The sequence below is a fragment of the Streptopelia decaocto genome (genome assembly GCF_964273445.1).
Source record: "Streptopelia decaocto genome assembly, chromosome: 1".
In the NCBI taxonomy this organism is placed as follows: domain Eukaryota; kingdom Metazoa; phylum Chordata; class Aves; order Columbiformes; family Columbidae; genus Streptopelia; species Streptopelia decaocto.
In genome coordinates, this window is record NC_138663.1 from 95,486,199 (window position 1) to 95,507,508 (window position 21,310).

The following is a 21,310-nucleotide window of genomic DNA, read 5'->3' on the forward strand; positions in this document are numbered from 1 at the left end:
TAGTCAGAGCTGGTATATCCCGGGAGCCTTCCCTGTGAACAGTGAGGTGGGCTCCCCACTCCACTGTTCATGGCAGCTCTGGGCTACAGGAACCGGGAGAAGCAAGCTTGAGGGAGCTTCACCCTCATTATTTAGCTCCGGGCTAACATGGTCATTGCTAATGTTTCCCAGGATGCAGGTGGATGGGGTTCTCCTCACCTAATTTGTATCACCTGCATGTGAGATGTCTGGTCTGGGCACATTGCCTGGGCTCCTGCTGCAGCAGGTACAGCAGCAAGGACCCCATGCAAGTGTCACCCTCCCCACCTGCCACTGGTTCCTGACCTGAGGGGTGGGGTGGCTCCATCTCAGGTGGAGCTTTATCTTTCTTCCTTGGCTACCAAAAGAGTAGTTTTGTCTGGACATCCATCTTGAAGAAGCCTAATATTAGGAGATGAACGCAGTCAGCCAATAGCCCCTCGTTACCCTTTTTTGCCAGGGACAGAGGCATCTGCCATACAGTGGGTGGATTTCATGGCCGTGACAGAAATGCACCTGGGAATCAGCTGAGGGACAATATTGTATAGACATGTGGTTCACGGACTCATCCTTTACCTCTCAAAAACTCCTGCAACATGTATGTTTTGAAACCGATGTGTTTTATGCAAATACCTTTCGATTATGCCTTTAGTCCTCTACATTCTGCTTGCTACATGTCATTAGTATTTTCCTGCATATACAGGTACTCAGTGCAAGTGGAACGTTTTCATGGACTGGTGAATTTTTTTCCTAAGTCCAGAGACAGGAGACAGAAGATATTTACTAAATTAAGACAAAGCAAACAACCTCACCACCCCACAAAGATAAAGTGCTAGTTTCTATTCCTTTGGAAACAAAACATTTTAGCTTCCTATTAGGAAATTATGTTTTGAATGTTAGCTAATATTTTTTTAAGAATGAAAGAAAAAAACAGCTTAAGAATCAGGGAAAAAGTTTTAATTACAGGTTAAATGAAGCATTCTGCACTCATGCAAAATAAACTTTTTGTTCTGGTTAGAAGATATTTTTGCCTTGTTTGTTTGTTTGGCCACTGAACAACAACAAAAAATTCAACTGTGCCCTGAGCTTAAGCTCATATGTTTTTAATGCTAATGGCCACAAGAAAAAAAGCTCAATGTAAATAAGTTATATTTTCAAAATTAATGACATCTGCTAATTGAGTTTATCCAGGTAATAAAATCCATCTAATAAAATGTATCCATCAAATATAATTCTTCCAGTTCTATAAAAAATGTATGTTTCTTTGCCTGTATATCATCTGTGTGGAGATAATGAATACCTTGTGACATTGGGGTCACAGGTCAAATCCCAGACCTTATTACAAATCTAGGGAAAATTACTTTTTCACTGACCTATAGTACGACCTAATAGTCTAGGAGGAGTTAAAGGCCAATTGTTCATTCAGCATCACCAAATAATATATATATAAGTGTATATATATATTTAATAACACTGATGCAATGAAAACTTACTCCTGTAGATGTGGATTTACAGCACGTCCACAGGGATTTCTCATGCAGATCTCAAGATGTCAAAAAACAACATAACCGCAACACTCTGAAGTGCATGTTTGAAATGAATGATGACAGACCTTGGTGTGTGGGGTAGGGTTTTATTGTTCCTCCAGTGACTTGCCGTAGCCCCAGATAGGGCATATTTAACAACTCTAGATGACAAGCCTTTCTCACACTTTTAAGGATGTGGGTTAATTGCAGCTACTTTTGCTGGCTATGAGGAGACAAGGTGTTCAATGGTGTCGCTCCATGCAGCAGCACTGCCAGTGCCAAAACCCTTCTGTGAGGTCCCAGCCCTCCGTTGCTGCAGCTTCTTCTGATGCCACAGTGTGTGGGACTGGGCTGCAAAACTGAGCCAGGGAAATGATCCAGGCCCTTAGAAAAGCCTTTGGAAAGGGGCACCTGGAGTTGTGGGGAGTTTTTCTTGCTTGGCTCTACAGCACATCCCCTCACATGACTGCACCGGGAGGGAAGGATGGCTGACCCACATAATGCCCAAGACTAGGACCAGGCAGCAGGACCAGGGGAGTGATGTGGCCACTGAAGACCTTGTAACATCTTGAAATGACACCCTAAAAGATTACATCAGCCAAAGGTGCTAGCATGCCTAAGAGAGCAGTTTTAATGTGAAGAGGAGGCTGCTGCCTTTTCCGTGGCTGAAGATATTGTCCAGCACCAGTTATTATCAGGCCCTTCATAAGAGCCCCATGTGGTCAGAATGGGGGAGCCTTAAATAATCACACATGTTTTCCGCATTCATTTGCTCCCTTTTTTCAAGGCTTAGACACGTTCTCAGCACACAGGTCATTCAAACGCGTCTTTCTCGGCAAACTTTTATCCCGATTCCCTTCCAGCCTGCTGCACAATAACATCTCCCATGTTTCCTTCAATGGCCGTGTTGAACAGGATCCTGTGTGTTTGAGCTTGCCTTGATTTGCAGGTCTGCTGCCCTATAATGACTGACAAACAGGCCACAGATTACTTCCATTTTATGACTGGAGTTTAGGGAAATTGAACATCCTAATTAAGCACAGATGTAAGGTTAAAGTGTAGAACAATCTGGACTGGTTTTCATTTAAGCCCCTTTCTGATTCATTTGGTTCCATAGGAGAGTCACAATTAGAAAAAAATATTTTGTCAATGTTGAAAGACGTGATGTAGAACTGATTGGATTAAATCTGAGTTCATGTGAATTTTGGCAAATTCAATTAGGAGAGGCCCTTGCAAGTACTTTGTGGAAAACCTCCAATGGCTTTGCAAACTGTATTTGGATTTTCCAGTCCATAACGCTGCATGCATTGACAGAGCGCCATCCCAGCATAATGTGAGAGCATTACAAACAAGTTTCTTTGCTTTGCAGGAGCCATAAGTTCAGATGCAGAGTGAAACTGCAAACCCAGGCTCATTTGAACATTCCAGACCATGGAAAAGACCAGGTGAGTGCAGGTTAAGGGGCAACTTGAGGAAAGACCTCAGTAAACTGCTTCAAACAGCTTTTGGTGGTACAAGAGTCATAGGCTAAGTGGGAGAGCTTTCTGAAGGAGCGGTGGCTTTTTGTGCAATTGCTTGTATCGTGACTGGACAAAAGTACCCTAATTTCTGCTTGCAATGTCCATGTGCCACCACCATGAAAAGCTTTTAATACCTGATATTAAAATGTCTTATGAAATGTTTCTGGGTCTGAAGATGGTGGGTCTGACCCTGCTACTTTGATAGTCATCTAGTTGTTCATGGCTTTGGTTCATAACCTTTTTGTGGGGAAAATACTTGCAGAAGTACCTGTGTCAAACCAGATCTACTTGGTGGGGAGTGGGGGAAGATTGACTGAGTTTTGTTCAAATCTCTTCTCCCCAAGCAGACAGAAAGAAATACCTCCCTGTTAGACGTAATAAGACTGAAACAGTTTTCTTCTATTTTCTGACTTTGTTAAAGATAAAATCCAGCTCCTGACTTCCCCTATGCTACTCAGGAATGTGCATCAGTTTTAATACTGGTAACATATGTTGTCAGTTTATATTATTTTTAATAATCTTTTGTTCTGTCTGTGCTGGCAAAGCACAATCACCAGGACTTCTTTGGCTTGATAACCGTTCTGTATGAACTAACAGACAAACAAGCACAGCTTTGTTTTCATAAAGCAGTTTTCCTTCCCTTAGAAATGCAATGTTTTGTTATTGATGCAAAACGGATTTGCCTTTCTTGAGTCTCTCTCTCCTCTCTAGTCAGGCACTGGATAGTGCTGCAAATAAAAACAAAACAAAACAATAAAACCAGTACATTAAAATGGACCCCTGCAATACAGTCAAAATAGAAAGCAAGTAGAAGGCTTGGTGAAAGAACCGCAAAATTTGTTGGCCGTTTCCCATCTCTCCCCATGGTGAGAGACTGTCACATGTGCCTGAGGGGGGTAAAGTCCCTTTTTGCTGTGGCTTTCTGAGAAGCCTCTAGCTATGTTAGCTTTGCCTAAGTGCTTGAACTGATTTCAGAAACTTTAGAAACACTCGTTGCTTTTTGATTCAATTTACAGGGCCTCTTTTTCTTTTCTTTTTCCTTTGTAAAATATGGGGGGGTGGAGAAGTAATTTCATACTTTTCCTGAAAACAAAGAAGGCAAAGCCCCCCTCTATGAAAACCCCCCAAAACGAGAAGCCAAAGATATCTTTGTTGTGACGGAGGAACTATTTGAGCTGCAGCAGCTGTGGCTGCAGATCTGGCTCCTCTGCATGGAACACGTTTCAGCCATGCCCAGATCGGTGGCTGATCAGGCTGAGTCCCTTTGCAATGTTACCTTGCAGTGAGGACATTACCTACACCCAGAGTCCATCAAATCAAAGTTGTTTCTGTTCCACCTTTCGTCAAAATTTTGTCATTGGTGATTCTGCCAGCAGCAAGAGTTGTTTGTATCAGTCCCTTCCACCGCAGCTTTCTCCTTTTGCACGTCTACCAGTATTGGCTTGTGTCACTCAAGTTTCTACAAAAACATGGCAATTCATCTTGCTGATGTATCTCCAACTCCTGCTTTTTATTGACAGTTTTCCATACTGCAGTAAACTCTGGGCTTCAATGAGTCAGTGGGAATTTTGCCTTTTCCTTTCATCAGGTCAAGATTTCCTCTGTCATTTTCAAATACCATCGTGAACTTGCTCCCCATTTTATCATCTCTGCCTGCTCTGAAACTTGCTTTCTATACTCCTTAAGTACTCTTTCTTCCAGTGCCCTTCCCCTTAAATGCTGTACTGCAGTTGAAAGTCCTTATAGGAAAGGCCGGGAAAATTTTCTCTGGAGAACCTTAAAATAATACATGCAATCTTCTGCAATCTGGTATACCACAAGGCAGAAGAGGAAATTGCACTCAGATCTTTTGCACCATTAGAATTGACATAAAGATTAATCCTTCAGACTTAGGTGGAATCCGAGCTGGCTCTTCCACCCCTCTAAGTTTTGAACATGTAATTATGTCTCTGTGGGGAGAACATGGATAGATTTTGTATGACACAATTATTCTTCTCCTTGTCTGGCCATCATGAACAATGAGGCCAACTTTCTTGATACTTCTTTGGAAGGGTGCATGCAAATCTCATTAACAAATTAAACGCTAAATGTTCTTGAAGCTTTGCTGTAGTTGTTGGGAAGCCAGGATGGGTCACATTGCAAACTTGAAAAGAAAATTACTAAGCTAGTGATCTCTGATTTGGAAAGAAACTTTTCCTTGGAGGTGCTTTGGAGGCATGTGGGAGTGTTTATTTGTCCAGTATGTGTGAATTATTTGGTTGTTTCTTACTGAACTGTGGATTATTAAGTTATTTTTTATTGAAGTACTTTTTCAAATCCTCTATAGCCAAACCAACTCATACTGTTATGATCTTAGCATGTTGTTGTTAAAACAGTGCACAAAATGTTACCCTTTTTCTTTTTTTTTCCCTTTTTCTATAGTGGTATTGTGGGATATTGTAGAACTAGCAAATATGAACCCACTGTTTGGCTCTTCTTACAATTCAAGGAGACAGATTTTGAATTAGTTGCCTAAAATGGCAGCAATGCTACAGGTTCCACCAAAATCAGTTTCTGCATCAGTTGCCTGGGATTTTATGAACCTAATTTTTATTGAGTTAATGGATGGTAGGACATTACTTCTGAAGCAGAGCTGAATAATTCAAGGATACTGATAACAGCTACTTTTCAGCACCAACCTAAGCATGTAACTTTAAAACTTAGCGTCATACAGAGACCACTGGCAGGCAGATGGAACCTTGAAGCACAGCTCTGTTAAGCAGTATGTGGGATCATATCTAACTTAAGAACATTTACCCCTTCCCTGTAAGCTACTGCTTGTTACTCTCTAAATATCTTTCATCTGAATTTGTTTTCTTCACTGAAGGAAACGCGGTTTCTAGAAAATGTGCTTTTCAAAGGCACTGAGACAGATATACATCCAACTCGCATTGGTTTTGCATGGGTATGAAGTCCACAAGCAAAATTTGTCCAGGAGGATGTGATTTCAGTCCTTTTTGAAAATGACAGAGGAAACAAAATAACCATTCTTCTTATCATAAACACACAAAACCTGTGCCACAGCTGACATGACAATGTATCTCAACACATTTGGTATTGAAGCCCTGTTTATTTGGCCTGTTCACTTACTCATGTGCAAAATCCAGCTCCTAGTCATGCATTTCCCAGCCCATAGTGTGACCTGGTGCAATTCAACTGTACTAATTTCAAGATCATTAGAAAAAAATCCAAGCATCATATTACTCTGTTCATTACATATGTACATGGAAGCAGCTAATGAAGCTCAGCTTTTGCCAGGCAGGAAGGGGAAATTTGCAGCCTTGTTAACACTTTTGAAATGAGAGGGAGAAAAATCTCGACTGGATGTGCAGATCTGCCTTCTTACCCCCACAAGATGGATTCTGCCTTGTGCCTTTGCAGCCATGGAAAGAAGCAGGACCAAAAGCTCTCCTAAAAATGGCTTGGATTAACTAGTTTGGAGATGCACCAACTTTGTCATTTCCAGGGAACTGGTTAGAAATTTTCCATCTGAATTGGAAATGACCTGAATGGAAAGAAAATGTTGCCAAACTGTTAGGAAATTATTCATGCCCACCCTCTGTTTTCCTATAGCTGTCCTTTGGCCTGACTCATCTCCTCCTGGAATCCCTGGACATCCTTCTCCTGGGTTTGTTGGGAACTTATCTGGTCCTTTGCTTTCTATCTAGAATTTCTGAGACACTTATACAGAATTTTGTGAGTTAATGTAAAAGTAAACATCTATTGTACAGAGAATAAATACTGAAAAGCAATACTGTTTTATGTAAAAATCATTCTGCTGCAGACACTGTGCACACGATCCAATAAAACTCTTAGGAACACATAAGAGGAAGGTAGGGTCCTTCACTTTGGGGTGAATTTCACATGTAAGACCTCAGCTTCACTGAGATCACACTATGAAACAACCTATTGTATACACCTTGCATTGAAAACAAAAGGTAGAACTTCATTGAAATAATCATAAAACTATTTTTCCTATACTAACTACAGCTGTGGGGCATGTTTCTATGGAAACAGTTTTCCTTACGTGCTTCTCTATAGCTAAAGGTCTCAAATGGACCTTCTGTCTACTCATTGCCTGTATAAACTGCGCATTCTGTACAATAATCTCTAACACAGATCAGCTGAATCTCCTGATATGTGTCAGAAAACATTATCAGGAGGCAAACACCAGTTATTGCAGGTTCCCATAAATTTCTAGATAATCAGGTCCTTAGTGGCAAGTTGGCATCTTAAGTGTAAGGACTGTATTGAGGAGTTTTGATTAGAGGTCATTGTCCTATCCAAAGCTGTAACACATGGCGATGAATTCTGCAGCTTCACCTTTGCTATACAAAGATTTATGTTGCTTTGATTTGAATAATTTATGCTGCATACTGCATTCTAGATACCAGACGCTAAAAACAATTTGTTCTTTGTTGACATAAGTAAAACACTTGCAAAATTGCTGATTAAATGAGCCATGCACTTTTAATATTTCCCTTATTGTAAACTATTGCTGTAGAAAAGAAGGCATAAGTAAAGCTGATATTCGATCAGTGATGCCTGGCAGTACAAGCTAGTTGGTAAAGCCACGTAGATAGTGAAACAGCTGTTATATAAAAACACAAGATAAATTGCTCACCATTTTAGAAATCCTCAAATTATCATCTACTAGTCCACACTGTGCAAGCTGTCTTTATATTGTTCACACTCAGAGACACTTAAATATAAAGGTATACAAATGCAATAATTTTTTTTTTAATATGCTTGTGTACACATAGTAATCTGTGTATGAATAATGCAGAAGCAGTTAGGGGTATAGACTAATATGTACATGAGGAGGTCTTATTTGATTCAGAAGAAGGCAATATGTACATTTACATTTAATATAACAACTGAAATGGTTTGTTTTCAAGCTGCCAGTTGTTATCATTGGTAGAGCATGGGCCACAGCTATGCACATGGTTATGAGAATTAAATTGTATTATAGCAGCTCCTAATAAATTATGAAGATGGCAGGCAGTAACTTTTGAGTCCACGGTATTGCATAGCAGGGTGAGACTCATTGAATCCTGCTTTAGAGTTCAGCATGATTCTGAGAGAGCTGCTGGGGATCCTTTTGCAAAGGAGAACCTTCAGAAAGTGAAAGTGAGCCATCCCTCTGGGACATGCAGTATGGGCTGAGATGGGTGAGATAAATGAAGCAGAACAAATTCCCCCATAGGGGTGATAGCCTCTTTACACAGTATAGGAGAGGAAGCCCACACCACCAGCTTTAACTGAACACTGAACATTTAGATAAGTAAATGTAAGTAATGTGAGTGCAGTTCTACTTCTCATTACCCAATATCTTCAATGTTACATTTTAAAATGTGATTCATTTATGCATTTAATTTAAAATCCACTTCACTTTTCATCAGCTACATTCTCAGTTTACTCTTTATACTTCACTCAGTTCAGGCAAAATAAACAGACAAGTCTGATATTTTATGTCATAATTTCCTCTTTCTGGTTCCCTTTAGTGGCATGGGGTTCCTGGGACTTTTTTTTTTTTTTTTTTAAATGAGAGACTTTTACAGCTTTTATTTTACATATTTTACATAGCTGATAAATGTACATCCTACGTAAGTGTGCTGGGGTGAACCTGCCTGGGTGGGCACAGTGAACTCAGGTAGCAGGTGGCAAGGAGCAGTTCACTGTGTGCTCAAACACAACTCTGACGTGTTCAGGGAACATCTGGGCGCTGAGGACAATGTCCCAGTTTAAAACTGTGGGGAAGCTGTGTGCGCGGTTCCACACACCCAGTCACTGCTGCTGCCATGGGGTGTTATCAGCTGTGTGTTGGGAGGAAAGGTCCATACTATTAAAATGGCTACAGATTTCCTGAGCTCACCATTATTATGACTGTTTATGCCAGGGCAACATGTGCCCAGAATAACCAAGAGTTACTTTAACCATTTTGGGATCAGGTTATGGCCTCCTGAAGAAGTCTGTGTATGGAATAATTCCACTTATCCCTGTGGAATTTCATTAGATCTTTTCCTGGATACTCAAAAGAGGAGTTTTGCTTGTTTATTTTTGACACTTCTCTTACATAAATTTAACTGCATTACTTTTGCTATTGTTTGACTAGCTAGGGCTTTTATTTCCCCTAGATGAACAGCTGGAAATGTGTGCAACCCTGAAAGCTTTGTAAAAACACATTCAGCATGGGAAAGTGCTTTGGAGTGAATAAGGTGTAGTAGATGACATTGGGCCAAATAAGGGGAAACCTGTGGAAAAAGAAGCCTATACCAAAGTTGAGTTTCATCAGAAGGACAGAAAAGACTTAAATAAACAAACCCTTAAAAAACAAATCCTTCTTGCCTTGTCAGTTCATGGTTTTGAATCAGTACCAGAAACTGTTTAACTGGTTTATTTATATCAGCTATCCGAAAATATCTCAGACCAATTAAACATCTCAGAACCACATTACAGGCAAGTTTTATAGAAATTTTAAATACCTTTTAAAAAAAAATAAATAAAATTAAGAATTACTTATGGATGAGAGAAAAGTCCAGAAGGATTGCAATCATTAAAAATATATGTAGTTATCCATTGTTGGGTCTCACGTGTTTAACTATATCAGACTCAGTAGTCCAATACTCTTATCTGCAGACTGCTTCCAGTAACTTTTGCAAAAGATAGCTATTAAGGACATATGGCCTAGCACTAAACCAATTGCTATCCTGCATTTTTTTTGCAATTTCTGTCTATTTTGCTTTTTGTTAACACAGCCATATATAACCAAGCATATTGAAGCTGTAGTTAAGCCCTGTGCACCTGCTTGAGCTTACTTCCTTCTCCCAAAAGTCAAAGCAAATCTCTGTTAAGGTTAAATGCGAAGAAAATGCATAAGCAAGGAAAAGTGCATTAAAAAAGGCTCTCTGGATCTGAGCAGAGCAGTGGGAACCAGAAACACCTCTGATCTGTAGCCTTCTTTGTCCCTGACAGAGGCCAGCTTTGCAGGAGAAGCTTCCAAATCTGAACGTCAGCATCTGCAGGTCCCTGAGCAATGAGTGCTCGCTCCTGGCCCTGGAGACTCTGGTTGCCTGAACCCACGCTGATGGTCTGATGCCCCTTCAGTTATTGAGCTAAGTCTCTTCTGATTCCCTCTGCCTTCAACACCAATGTTTCACCAGCTAGTTGCAGTCCTGCATTTCCCACTCTGGTGAAGAGCCGCTCCATTGAAATGGTTTATTTGCATCATTTATAAATGCTCCTTTCCACTATCGCTTTAGCACACTCCATGTCAGTGTGCATTTAAGCTATCAACATCTCTGTCTCAACATACCCTTTGAATTATGTAAGAGTTGTAGGGCCTGCCTATTGTAATGTCATCTTCATTAATCAGCCTTTTAATTTTGCAGTATATTGCTGCTAGGGGCAGAGAATTGCCTGAGTTTACTTTGGTTTTCACCGTAGCTGTTTGCTGCCGAATTTCAGTTAGTACTTTCTGTGGGATGCAGGAACCTGAATAAACTTCCCTTTAAAACCTCTGTGCCAAACGTTGCTCTATTTGTTCTGCCTCTCCATTAATTACAGCAGTATACCAGATAGCAGCAACCAGATAGCAGCAACCAGATAGCAGAGCTCAAGCTAAGACCTTATAGGCAGAGCAGGTGATTTCATTTCACATCAGAAAGGGTCTGTCTGTCTGATGCTTTCACACTCACAAGCTCCCAAGCCCCGGAAGTTGTGTCAACACAGCCCAGGTGGCATTCCTGAATTCCTGATTCCCCGACAGACAGAACAAGAGGTGCTGCCTGGCAACTCCATTTTATATCTCTTGGGGTTTTAGACTGGTGGTCGTGTTCTGGTTTTGGTCATGTTCTCCATTTTAGGAATCGTCAACAGTTACTCTCTTATCTCTTTTTTCTTCCTGTTCCACTGCTAGCATCCTTGATCATTTGTTGTCTCCTTTGCCACTTTTTCTGGATGTTTGGAGACTCCAGTCCTATTCTGCTCCCCCCAGGGTTTTGGATCTCCTTTGTTTTCCAGAATTAAAAAGCTGAACACAGATCTGGCATTACTTCAGTGACCTGCTAGTCTAGGTGTCAAAACCATATATCCATTCTATCTTTTCTTTCATCTGGTGCTCCCACACTCAACCATTTCCAGTCATTCTCCATTCAGACTGATTTTAGTGTTTCTGTTGCAGATTTCTATACATTCAGGATGATAGATAACTGTAGGAGACCTTGGAGGACCCCATGAGGGATTTTTGCAGTTCTCTGGAGGTCTATTCATTCTCTGGTTCTTTGAGTTGAGCTCTCAACTTTGCATCACTCTCACAGAAATCTCTGCTTAATCGTGCTGTGAGCAGTTACCTGACACTTGGTGAATATATTCCAGTTCATCTGCTTGTTCCTTTTCACCCACTCCAACTGCTGAAGGCTTCTGAATGTGGGTTTGAAGCTCTATCTATAACAAGGTGGGCAAATCTATTGGCAAATTTTTGCTTGTTTCTACTCAGGCTGCATGTCCTTGATGGTCTTGTCTCCTCTCTGCACAAAAAGAGACCTCAATATAATAAACATTTGGCAGCAGTGGAAGAAACATGTGTTTGGCCTAGAAGGTCTGCTTGCAATATCTTTTATTTACTCTCCTCCACAGTCACATCACTTTAATCCTACCAAAGAGATAGAAATTACTAGTGCAACTGCCACATCAGTGTGGATGTTACATTGGCAAAGGGTATGTATAATTATTTTATTGTTATTAAAATGCTTATCAATCAGTTGTTCCCATGTCTGGTATCTCTCCGCAGGCTTTAATTACTCACTTTTAAGGAGTTCAGAGTTACACTGCTCCTTTTTTTGGTGTAAGGAAACTTTACTCCTGACTGGCATTATCTGTATACTTTATATAGTAGAAAACTAGTTAGTTTTTACACAACATACTGCTACTGAGTGCCTTCACTTGCCCTTAGCAGGAGTCATCATTTCTCATTGGATTCACTGAAAGGCATGGCAAGAACAGTTGCAGAGGGCACAATGTCTGAGCAAACAAATAAATTCCTGCAGTTTTCTGAGCGGTAAGAGATCCACTATACAGGACTTCATATAGAAACTCTGGGTAGCTACCACGTCCCTCTCTGCTGACAAGAACACGACAGAGGTAGCTGTACAAGCACAACAGGGAGTGTATTCTGGCTATACCTACAACAGCAAGTGTCCCAGGAGCTGATCTTTAGGGCAAAATGGTGCTGAGGACCCAACACTCATGCCGCCTGCATTTTGAGGAATTTACTTTGATCTATGTCTAGTCAGGTCATGGGGACTGAACTCCCACTACTGATTGGTGTGCACCAGGTCAGCTCCTGGTGCACAGCTTCCAGCAGTGCCTGATGGTCATCAGTTTCATGTGACAAGCACACCCCTGGTCTGAGTTGAAAGGCTGATGTGGACACAGGGTTGTGCCTGGTATGGACTGGCTGCATCACCCTCTTCTTTAGGAACAGGGAGGAGAAGCAGAGAGGGATTATGCCTGGGGTGGGAAGAGAGGAGCTGTTTATATGGGCTATAGTAGATACCTTATTTAAGTACTGGTATTAGGTCGCTGACAGCTATAGGCTTTCTGTGTGAAGGTATTATCTGTTAGTGAGAGATTTAGAAAAAAACCCTGAATTAGATGCTTTGAATAGACCTCTCAAGGGATTTGCCCCTACACCTGGGCGAGTGAGGCAGTGAGACTAGCCTCACAAATGAAAAATGTAAGTAGGTGGTACTCTCAGCGGCATGGATATGCATCCAGGCTCTGAGCTTGGACTCCTAAACGTAAATGGGGAGACTGGTATGTGAACCCACCTGAAAATTAATTTCCCAAGGTCAGGCCTTTGAAAAAATCTAGTGAAGCAGGCAGGCAATTACGAAGTATTTCAAGCATGGTGATGCATCTAAATTCATTTCCCACTGACAAGTGTCAGGTAGTTCCTTGATGAGCATCTCACTCAGGGATGGAGTGTACTCTGCAGCTCTGGTATGGAGGCACTGGTGGTACTGGAGGGTTTCAAAGTTTACATCAGGGATTTATGGCCTGCATGTGCGTCAGAAGCATGACTAATTGTGAGTTGTGATTTTTAGGATCATGGGATAATTCAGGTAGAAAGGACCTCGGAAGGTCACCTAGTCCAACTTTAAATTAGGTCAGCTCTGTAACTGACCCATGTGGATTTACAGCTGTATATGTCATGTAAGCTTTTTTGTTGTCATTGTTTTCGAAGACTGTGGTTATGGAGATTATATATGTATTTTCCTAGTGAATGTTGTTTTTTCCCCTGTACAATATGCTTTGTTTAATACTAAAGGTAGATGTAGATTAAGGATCTATATTACTTATTATTTGTAAAAGTTTAACTTTAACAAACTAAGAAAGCATTGCTAATATTCTATAAATAATTTTGCTGGCAAACAAATTTCAGAATTTATATAATCATTTTGGAAAGTCATTATTTTGTCATTCTTTACAGGGAAGATGGTTTCCAGTAGCGGACCTAACTCTGACATCTTCAGTTTAACTTAGTAAGCAAGACAACCACATGTAGTCACCTGATTTGCATCACACATCTAACACAAAGACAGGAAAACCTGGTTACTATTGAGCCTTTTTACTGGTCAATTGTCTAATAAAAAAACCCAACTAAACAAACAAAAAAAAACCAACAACAACTAACCAGCCAAACAACAACAACAACAACAACAAATGTTAAGAGATGTCTATTCAACCACTCATGCCAAAAATCTTTCGTAAAATACAATCTAGGTTAGCAAATATGCTCATACAGCTTTTCTCCCAGTGGGCCTGTTTTATTTTAAAATCACCTTAGAAGTAATAGAAATTTGAAGTGCACACAAATTACATTTGACCTTTCATCCAATCTATTTATTGTATAAGAATGATGTATCTAAATATGAAGGATCTTGAGGCAAAGGAAGGTTGTCTAGTAATGCACAAATAGACCACAAAGGGAGTTTTCTTCTCTTTCATTCACATTATAATTCTCTGAAGGACAGTATCATTTTTATGTCTCCTCCCTCAAGCAGCATGAAGTCTGTGTCCACAGAGCCTGAATATTTGCCATGGGAAAACAAAACAATAAAGAGAGAAAAACTAGTCTGAAAAATCTTAGAAAGTAAGGGACAAAAAACATAACTGTTTCTAGCGGTTGTTACTAGTAAGTTATTTTGAAAATTAATTGCACCTGTGTGCTTCTGGAAAAAAACAATCACATGAGCTATTATGTCAAAAATTAAATAAGGAAAATTATTCAGAACACTCCAATGCATTTTACTTGCATATTCATAAGAAGTAGGAATTAGTCCCAAATATTTACGTATATTAGTAGTCCTTGATACTTACTCCCCATGTGCCGTGCTACACAGGCACACAAAGTGACAGCAAGTCTGAGCGAAGACGCTGGTCCATGTGTTTCAGTGGCCGAGGGCTACACTCACTGCGCTCTGTCTGCAGGTGAGGGAAGGCAGTAACCTCTGGCAGAAGAACAGCAATAAGCAGCTGGTGATGGTAACTTCTTAAACTGTTCCAGCGAGGCCTGCCAGATTTAATCTGATTGTACCCCTCATTTGCTATAATGGAGGAAAAAAAAAAAAAGTAATTACTTAAACCTAGCCTCTTTAATGCAGTCTCTTATTTGAGGTGCCTCACCTTTTGGTGATTTAGGAGATAAATGGGACACAACTTTTTGAAGAGCACAGTAATTAACAATTTGTGATGGTTGAAGACAACAGGAATTGACAGCACATGACCCGGTTTTAAATCTGGACCTGTTGCCTCAGATTAGGGGAGAGACGGAGACAGATAAATTACTGGCCACTTTTAAAGCCTGGGCTCTACTATTCCCAGCCACCCCCTAAGGGATTTGAGCATATTCATAGTGCAAACATGAGGTCTGCGTCCTGTACGGATCCTCTCTTTCTGTGAATTTAAAAATCATGGGAACCACTTTGCTGTTTAGTGTTTCTGTCTTAAGAAGGGCAAGTTATTTTTGGGTCACTGGTGGTTTCAACCAATCTACCAAGCAGAGCAGAGTAGATGGGTCAGTTTGGCAGACAGCAGTGATTGTTATTTCCTTGTAATCTGGTAAGACCTTGTTCAGTGGGAGGCAGAGACTCCACAGAGATGCTGTGGAGATATTTTGTCCATTTGGCTCATGAGAACAAGATGTGATGAGCTCTGTGGCCAAAGGCTGTGGAAGAAAAAAAAAAAAAAAAAAAAGAAGGAAAAAAAAAAAAAAGAGAACCTGTTAAACTTATTGTCTGTGTCATGGAAAATGCCTAAGGGTCCCAAGGAATGTGAAACTGCCTAACAGTAGACACAACAAAAATAGAAGCAATGCCCTAAACTTTTTAGACTGCGTAGATAAGATATACAAATGAAGAGAAGACAAAATGTTCTGTTTAATTCCCATCTTGCAGGTAGGAAACTGAGGCAGAAGAAGATTAAAAAGTGACTTACTCAACAGCACACAGGAAATCCCTCATGAAACCACAGATCACAAACCCCAGATATTCCAGGCCTCCAGCAGCATCATCACCAAACCCTCTTCCATAACAAAACTCTTCTCCTTCTGGCTTTCACTGGCGGTTTTTATCTGCACCAAGACTTTCATGTTACTGCAGAGCTGGCCTCCTGATTTCTTTTTTTCTGTACAAAAGCTTATATATAACTATATATTGTGCTTGATGTCACACCTTAGATCAAAGCGTGCCTTCTTTCAAAGGAAAGTGGTTAAACTTCAGGCGGGTTGAGCTGACCCTTCTCCTTCCCTCGCACAACCCTCCTGAATACTTGATCGAGTCATGGGAAGGACAGTGATGGCTCGGAGAAAGGCCACGATGACCTTTGCTAATACTAACAAGTCTCGCTCCCTGTGAACACAGCTAGGATTCATTAGCACAGGGAGGATCCAAAAATATATAGGATGAAGAAAATTAGGCAAATTAAAGATGCACTCAATTTTGCCTCCTCTAAAATGGATTCCCAGAGGAGTGCAGTCAGTTTAACTAGTTTAAAAAACTGTGGTGTCTAGAGGCGATGTACTTAACTGTTCCCTTCCTCCTTGCACTTTTAGCACCCAGCTCCTTGTCTTTTTCTAGTTGCCAGAAGGGTTTATGCAGGGTTTCCCCCCCACCCCTTACAGCACAACGGGTTCTTTGAACATTTTCCTGAGACCTTTGGCCCCCATCCCCAGGCTTGCCTCCATGAGCGGCTGGCCAGCCCTCACCAAACTGCGGCGGTGCAGCTGCCACAAGCTGCTTTCTGGGTTACCCAAGCCTGGAAAGGCACTCAGGGTCTCCAAAGCCTTTCATAACCCTCCAGTTGCTCCTTAATGCAGAAAGCAGGAATGTCCCACCATAGTAATCAACCGACGCTCTCCTTAAGCGTGGTCTGTATGAGGGTTTCCTTGGAACCTCCCTGCAGCAGGCAGGCGAACCACTGAGAGCTGATAATCTTCTAATTAATAACACGGAGTTAGTGAATAACTCATGCTTTACAAATAAGTCAGCACATGGAGGTCTCAAGACCCCAGTGTATCCAAAGGAAGCCCGAGAGAAACTAATTGACATCTGTGGGGGCTACAAGGTCTGTTGGCTAGCCTTGCAGCTCTCCACAGCTGCTCACACATACCCAGAGGAACTAAGGGAAGGCTGCAGACAGCCAATTTTTAAACAAAACCAGAAACCCCCACAGCCTTGTCAATAGGTGGATATTTGCACGCGTGGACACGCAGTGAGGGGTTTAAACAGGAGCGTATGGTGAGATTTGGATGTGCAGCAGCCTAAGTCCTGTTTATTTAGCAACACTGAGGACAGAATTCCTCTCTTTAAGGAAAAATAAATGAATAAACACTCTCCTCTCTGACAGCGCTCCCACCCCCTGCCCAAAAGGAGCAGCATTACTATGCCATTAAACCTTTTCTTTCCCATATCTTTTCCTCCCTCAGCATTAAATGAGGACCCAGTGCAGCAGAGGGACCTGCAGAAGTCAGCCCTGGGCCTCCATTTCCTTGGGGCTGATATCAGGAGACCCAACTATTTCTGAAGGCCACGTCCTTACTGCTGAGCAGCTGAGCCCTCGTGAGCAAACCCCAGGCAAGCCACTGGTGGGGCACTTCTTGCCTCAAAGGTGGGGGCGGGAAATGCAGCCAAGAAAATAAGACTATCAGCTGGGAAAATAAGCCCCAAAGTCCCTCCATTTTGGGGAGACAAAGGAAAACATTCCACTTTGCTGCTTCTGGTGCCAGCAGCCCCATCAGCATCACCCTTCCCCCTGGTGCAGCAGCCCCACTGGTGCTGGAGAGTGGCCCCAAGACCTCCCAGATGTTCCAGGACCATCTCCTCCCAGGCCTCCTTGGAGGCCAGCACCATCCCAGAGCCTTTTGCATCACACAGCCTCTGGGGGAGATGGCTCCCCTAGGCCAGAAAAAGGCTGCATGTAACCTGCACCCCCAAGCCCCTGCCTGTGCCATTGCTCTCCTCATGGTGCAAGCATCAGCAGAGCAGCTTAAATTGATCGTTTCAAAAGTTGGAGATTCCATGCGGCAAGCGCGGGGAATCTTTGAAACAGCAGTAAAGCACATGGCAGAGTTTCAGTTTTCCCTGTGTTTCTAAGTCTAGTCAAGTCTAGTCTTCAAGCATTTATAAATCCAATTCATCTACAGAAAGTCTGCACGCTTGCAAGTAATTAGCTTGGAAGATGTCTTTGTTGCCTCAGCCTGGCTCTGTATAATACGCTCTGGTGAGTTGAGGAATTTAGTTCACTTAGAATGGGGTCATGTTAAGAAACAAGCTTGCAATCCTCAAATTGCCTCTGTCATTGGAAAAAATAAACCTCGCTTTTTCAAATCCTATTTACAAAGGCACAACGCAAGCCCCCATCAGTGTTAAGTGTTGTGACCTGCTGTGCGTGGTAGGTGCTCCCCAGAGCTGTGTCCTGTCCCATCCACAGGCAGTTCCTGGCGTTAAGTGAAGCCAAGGGTGAAGCGCTGACACAATATAAGGGAAAACCACAAGGACGGGATGTTCCAGGAGTAATGAAACACTAGGGAAATTAGGAGTGGGACGTATGTATATGAGAGACATTTCAATGTGCAATTCAAGGGCTGAGTGTATTAAATGAAGTTTGTCATATTACTTATCCCACTGATTTTCCTCCACCAGAGCACGGCTTTCTGGCTACTTCCACTCTTTCTTTTTTGTGCTAGACACAGGGCTGTGTTGCAGTGAAAGGCAACCAAGCTCAGACAAAGCTGAGGGTGTCTTATCTGGATGAACATCCCTCCCACTGGCAGGTTTGCTGATGTTGTTTCACACCATAGAAAGCTGAGGATGTTTTGGGGGGTACAGCAGCCTTGCTGTGGGGCTGGTAACCCAGGGAACACTGCTAGCTCCATCCCACTAGGCTGCAGTCCAAGGGGACTACCCCACCAAAGGAGCTGGAGAGTACAGTAGGGAATTAGAAGCCTTTTCATGCTGATTCTCAAAAGGTAGAAATCCAGTAACCTCTTCCTCCCCAAAGAGGGGAAGGAAGAAAGGGCAGGGGAAGGAGAAGGCAAGCTGCTTCTTATACTCCCTTGCAGACCTCCTCCCACTCTGTGTTATTCTCACCCCTGACTCCTTAAAGCCTCATTTGGCAAGGGACTTAAAAGCACATCGGGCCACTGTTGTATAACTTCTACCTAGAGCTACTGTTCCCAAGCTTCCCACCTCTCTGAGTCTCACCTACAATAATCCCTATCATAAGCACTTCTGCATAACCCTCCTCTGTACAACATGGGAGGAAGCCCTGCCTGCTGCCAGTGGTAGAATGTCTCCATTGTGGCCCCGTGCAGGCGCTGTATATAATCTTTCTCTGCCAATATATGTCTTCGTGAGCTGCCCCCCCATCCCCCTCCCGAAAATAAAACGACTATTCTTTTCTGTTTTAAGTAGGTTTTGTGCAATAAAAAACGTTTTATTGCTTCCAGTAATTGGTATTTAATTTGCAGGCCTTTACAACTTGCAGAGAACAGACCGCTTTAGCCGGAGAGCTGGTATGTGTGTGCACTTTGTGGATTTTATTCCACTGGCACTTGCTTAGTTGACTGGTGTAAAATGATACAATTATGGTTTTGCAATCAAAAAGGCTGCAGATAAAGACCTGGAGAGATGTTATAGGGTCCTGGGTCCAATTTGAAGCAGCAGGCAAGACAATATAATTTTAGGGGGCGCTGCCAGCCTCAGACATCAAAACTTGACTCCTGTTAAGTGTTTTCCATTTTACTGTCAAAATATCAAAGGCTGTTATTTAAACCCGGAGTCTCTTAAAGTTGATTTTCTTTCTCTCTCCTTCTCCCCCACCTCTTTTTTCCCCTTTAACTGCCCCGATAAACTTGAGGTGAGGGAACCTGTGAAATGTTAGCTCCCTCGCTCCCCACCCCACCGTTCAGAGGCACTGAAGCCCGCCGAAGTCCTTAATCTTTTTTGGGGGTGAAACCTCGCTCTGTCCGACCCCATTCCTTCCGACGGCAGCCGGGCGGGGGCGGCGGGGGGTCTCTGCCCGTCGGCTGCGGAGGGCGGCAGCCAGTGCCGAGGCTAGCTCAGGGCGGACCGGAGGGGACGCGGTCCGACCCTTTCTCAGGAGAGCTGCTGTACCCAGCGATTTTCTCCCTGGGGTGTCGGGGCAGATCTCAGCAGCAGGCACCGGCCGGCACACCTCGCCCACCCACAGCCTGCACGAGTGGGGACCGGAGACAAGGGGGAAGTCCGCCCTTCTGCTCTCTGGGACACAGCTGCAATCTGCCATTAAAATCTGTCCCGTTCTCCCGACGGGCCGGGCCCGGCCGGGCCGGCCGCGGATGCAGCCCCGGGCAGGGCAGCGTCCCGCTCCGTCTGACCCGGGAACAGCGGGGAGCCGCCGGAGCCCCCGGACTGGCCGCGGGGGTGGGGAGGGGGCTTCCCACCTCTGCCGCTGAGCCCTGCTGGATCACGGAGTGGGGGCTCGCAGGGCTTGTGCGTGTGTGTGTCCGTGCCTGTGCACGCACGCCCGTATGCAGCGATCCGTCTGTGTGTGTGAGCGTGCGTGTGTGACTGCCCACGCGTGTGCGTACTCTCCAGGTCTGCGAGGACTTACGACTTACCGCCGAACGGGGCGAGCAGACCGTTGAAGAGACCTTTCGAAAACACGCGTGTCGTTTCCAACTTGCTTTAACCGTACGGTCACGGCGGAGCTCACGCCGCCGTGGTGGAGTGCGGGTCAGTGGGGTGCCCGCTGCCCGCTCCCCCGACCGCTAAACCTCCGCGACCCCGCGGGGGCCTCCAGCACCCACCCCGATGCACGGTGCCTTCCCTCTGCCCACGACCGTTGGCAAGGAGATGGGCGAGCTGTACCTTATTCTTACATTAAAATATAGGCAAATCCACGGGCTTCTGCTTGTAATAAACTCGCAAATTAATTATTCCTTCCCTTGAGTATTCAACTATTATCTGATTTAAGTTTACACTAATGTTTCAACAATTTCATTCTGGTAAGGGAAAAGGGGTGGGGGGGGAGGAGAAGAGAAGAGAAGAGACAGTTGTGCCCTTGACAGAATAAATAAATAAATAAATAAATAACCGCTAAATAGTCTTCTGTAGGAAAGAAGTTAATATACTCAATTATTTTCTGCAAAAGATCATAACATCTGGAAATTGATATCAAATGGTGTACAATCCCTGAGAGACGATAAACTTCCACTGTATAATATTTCCACTAGAAATCTTAATAATCCCATAAATCTTCCCTGTGAATTGGGAAAATGTAACAGTTCATTGAAATGCTCATTGGGAAATAATTGAAAAAATGTAATAGTTCACCGAAATAGTCGCGGGTTTTTTTCCTTTCTTTGGTGCTGTTGCTAACTCTGTGCATGTGTGTAAATATTCCTACTTCGTTTTAAAGACATACATGGAATATTCCCTTGAGCGCTGCATACCATAAAATAAAAATATGCCCTTTTGACTTATTAATCATTATTACAGAGTTCAAAATTGCAGCGTCCCTCGCACATTACTGAAGGAGGGAAACAATTCTCTCTGTGTGTATTTTGTCTTGCTAAAATCAGTACAAACTTTACAGCTCGGAACTTTTCTTCTTTCTTTTTCTGCATTTTTTCCAATAGACTTCCAATTCTGCTCGAGTTATCCA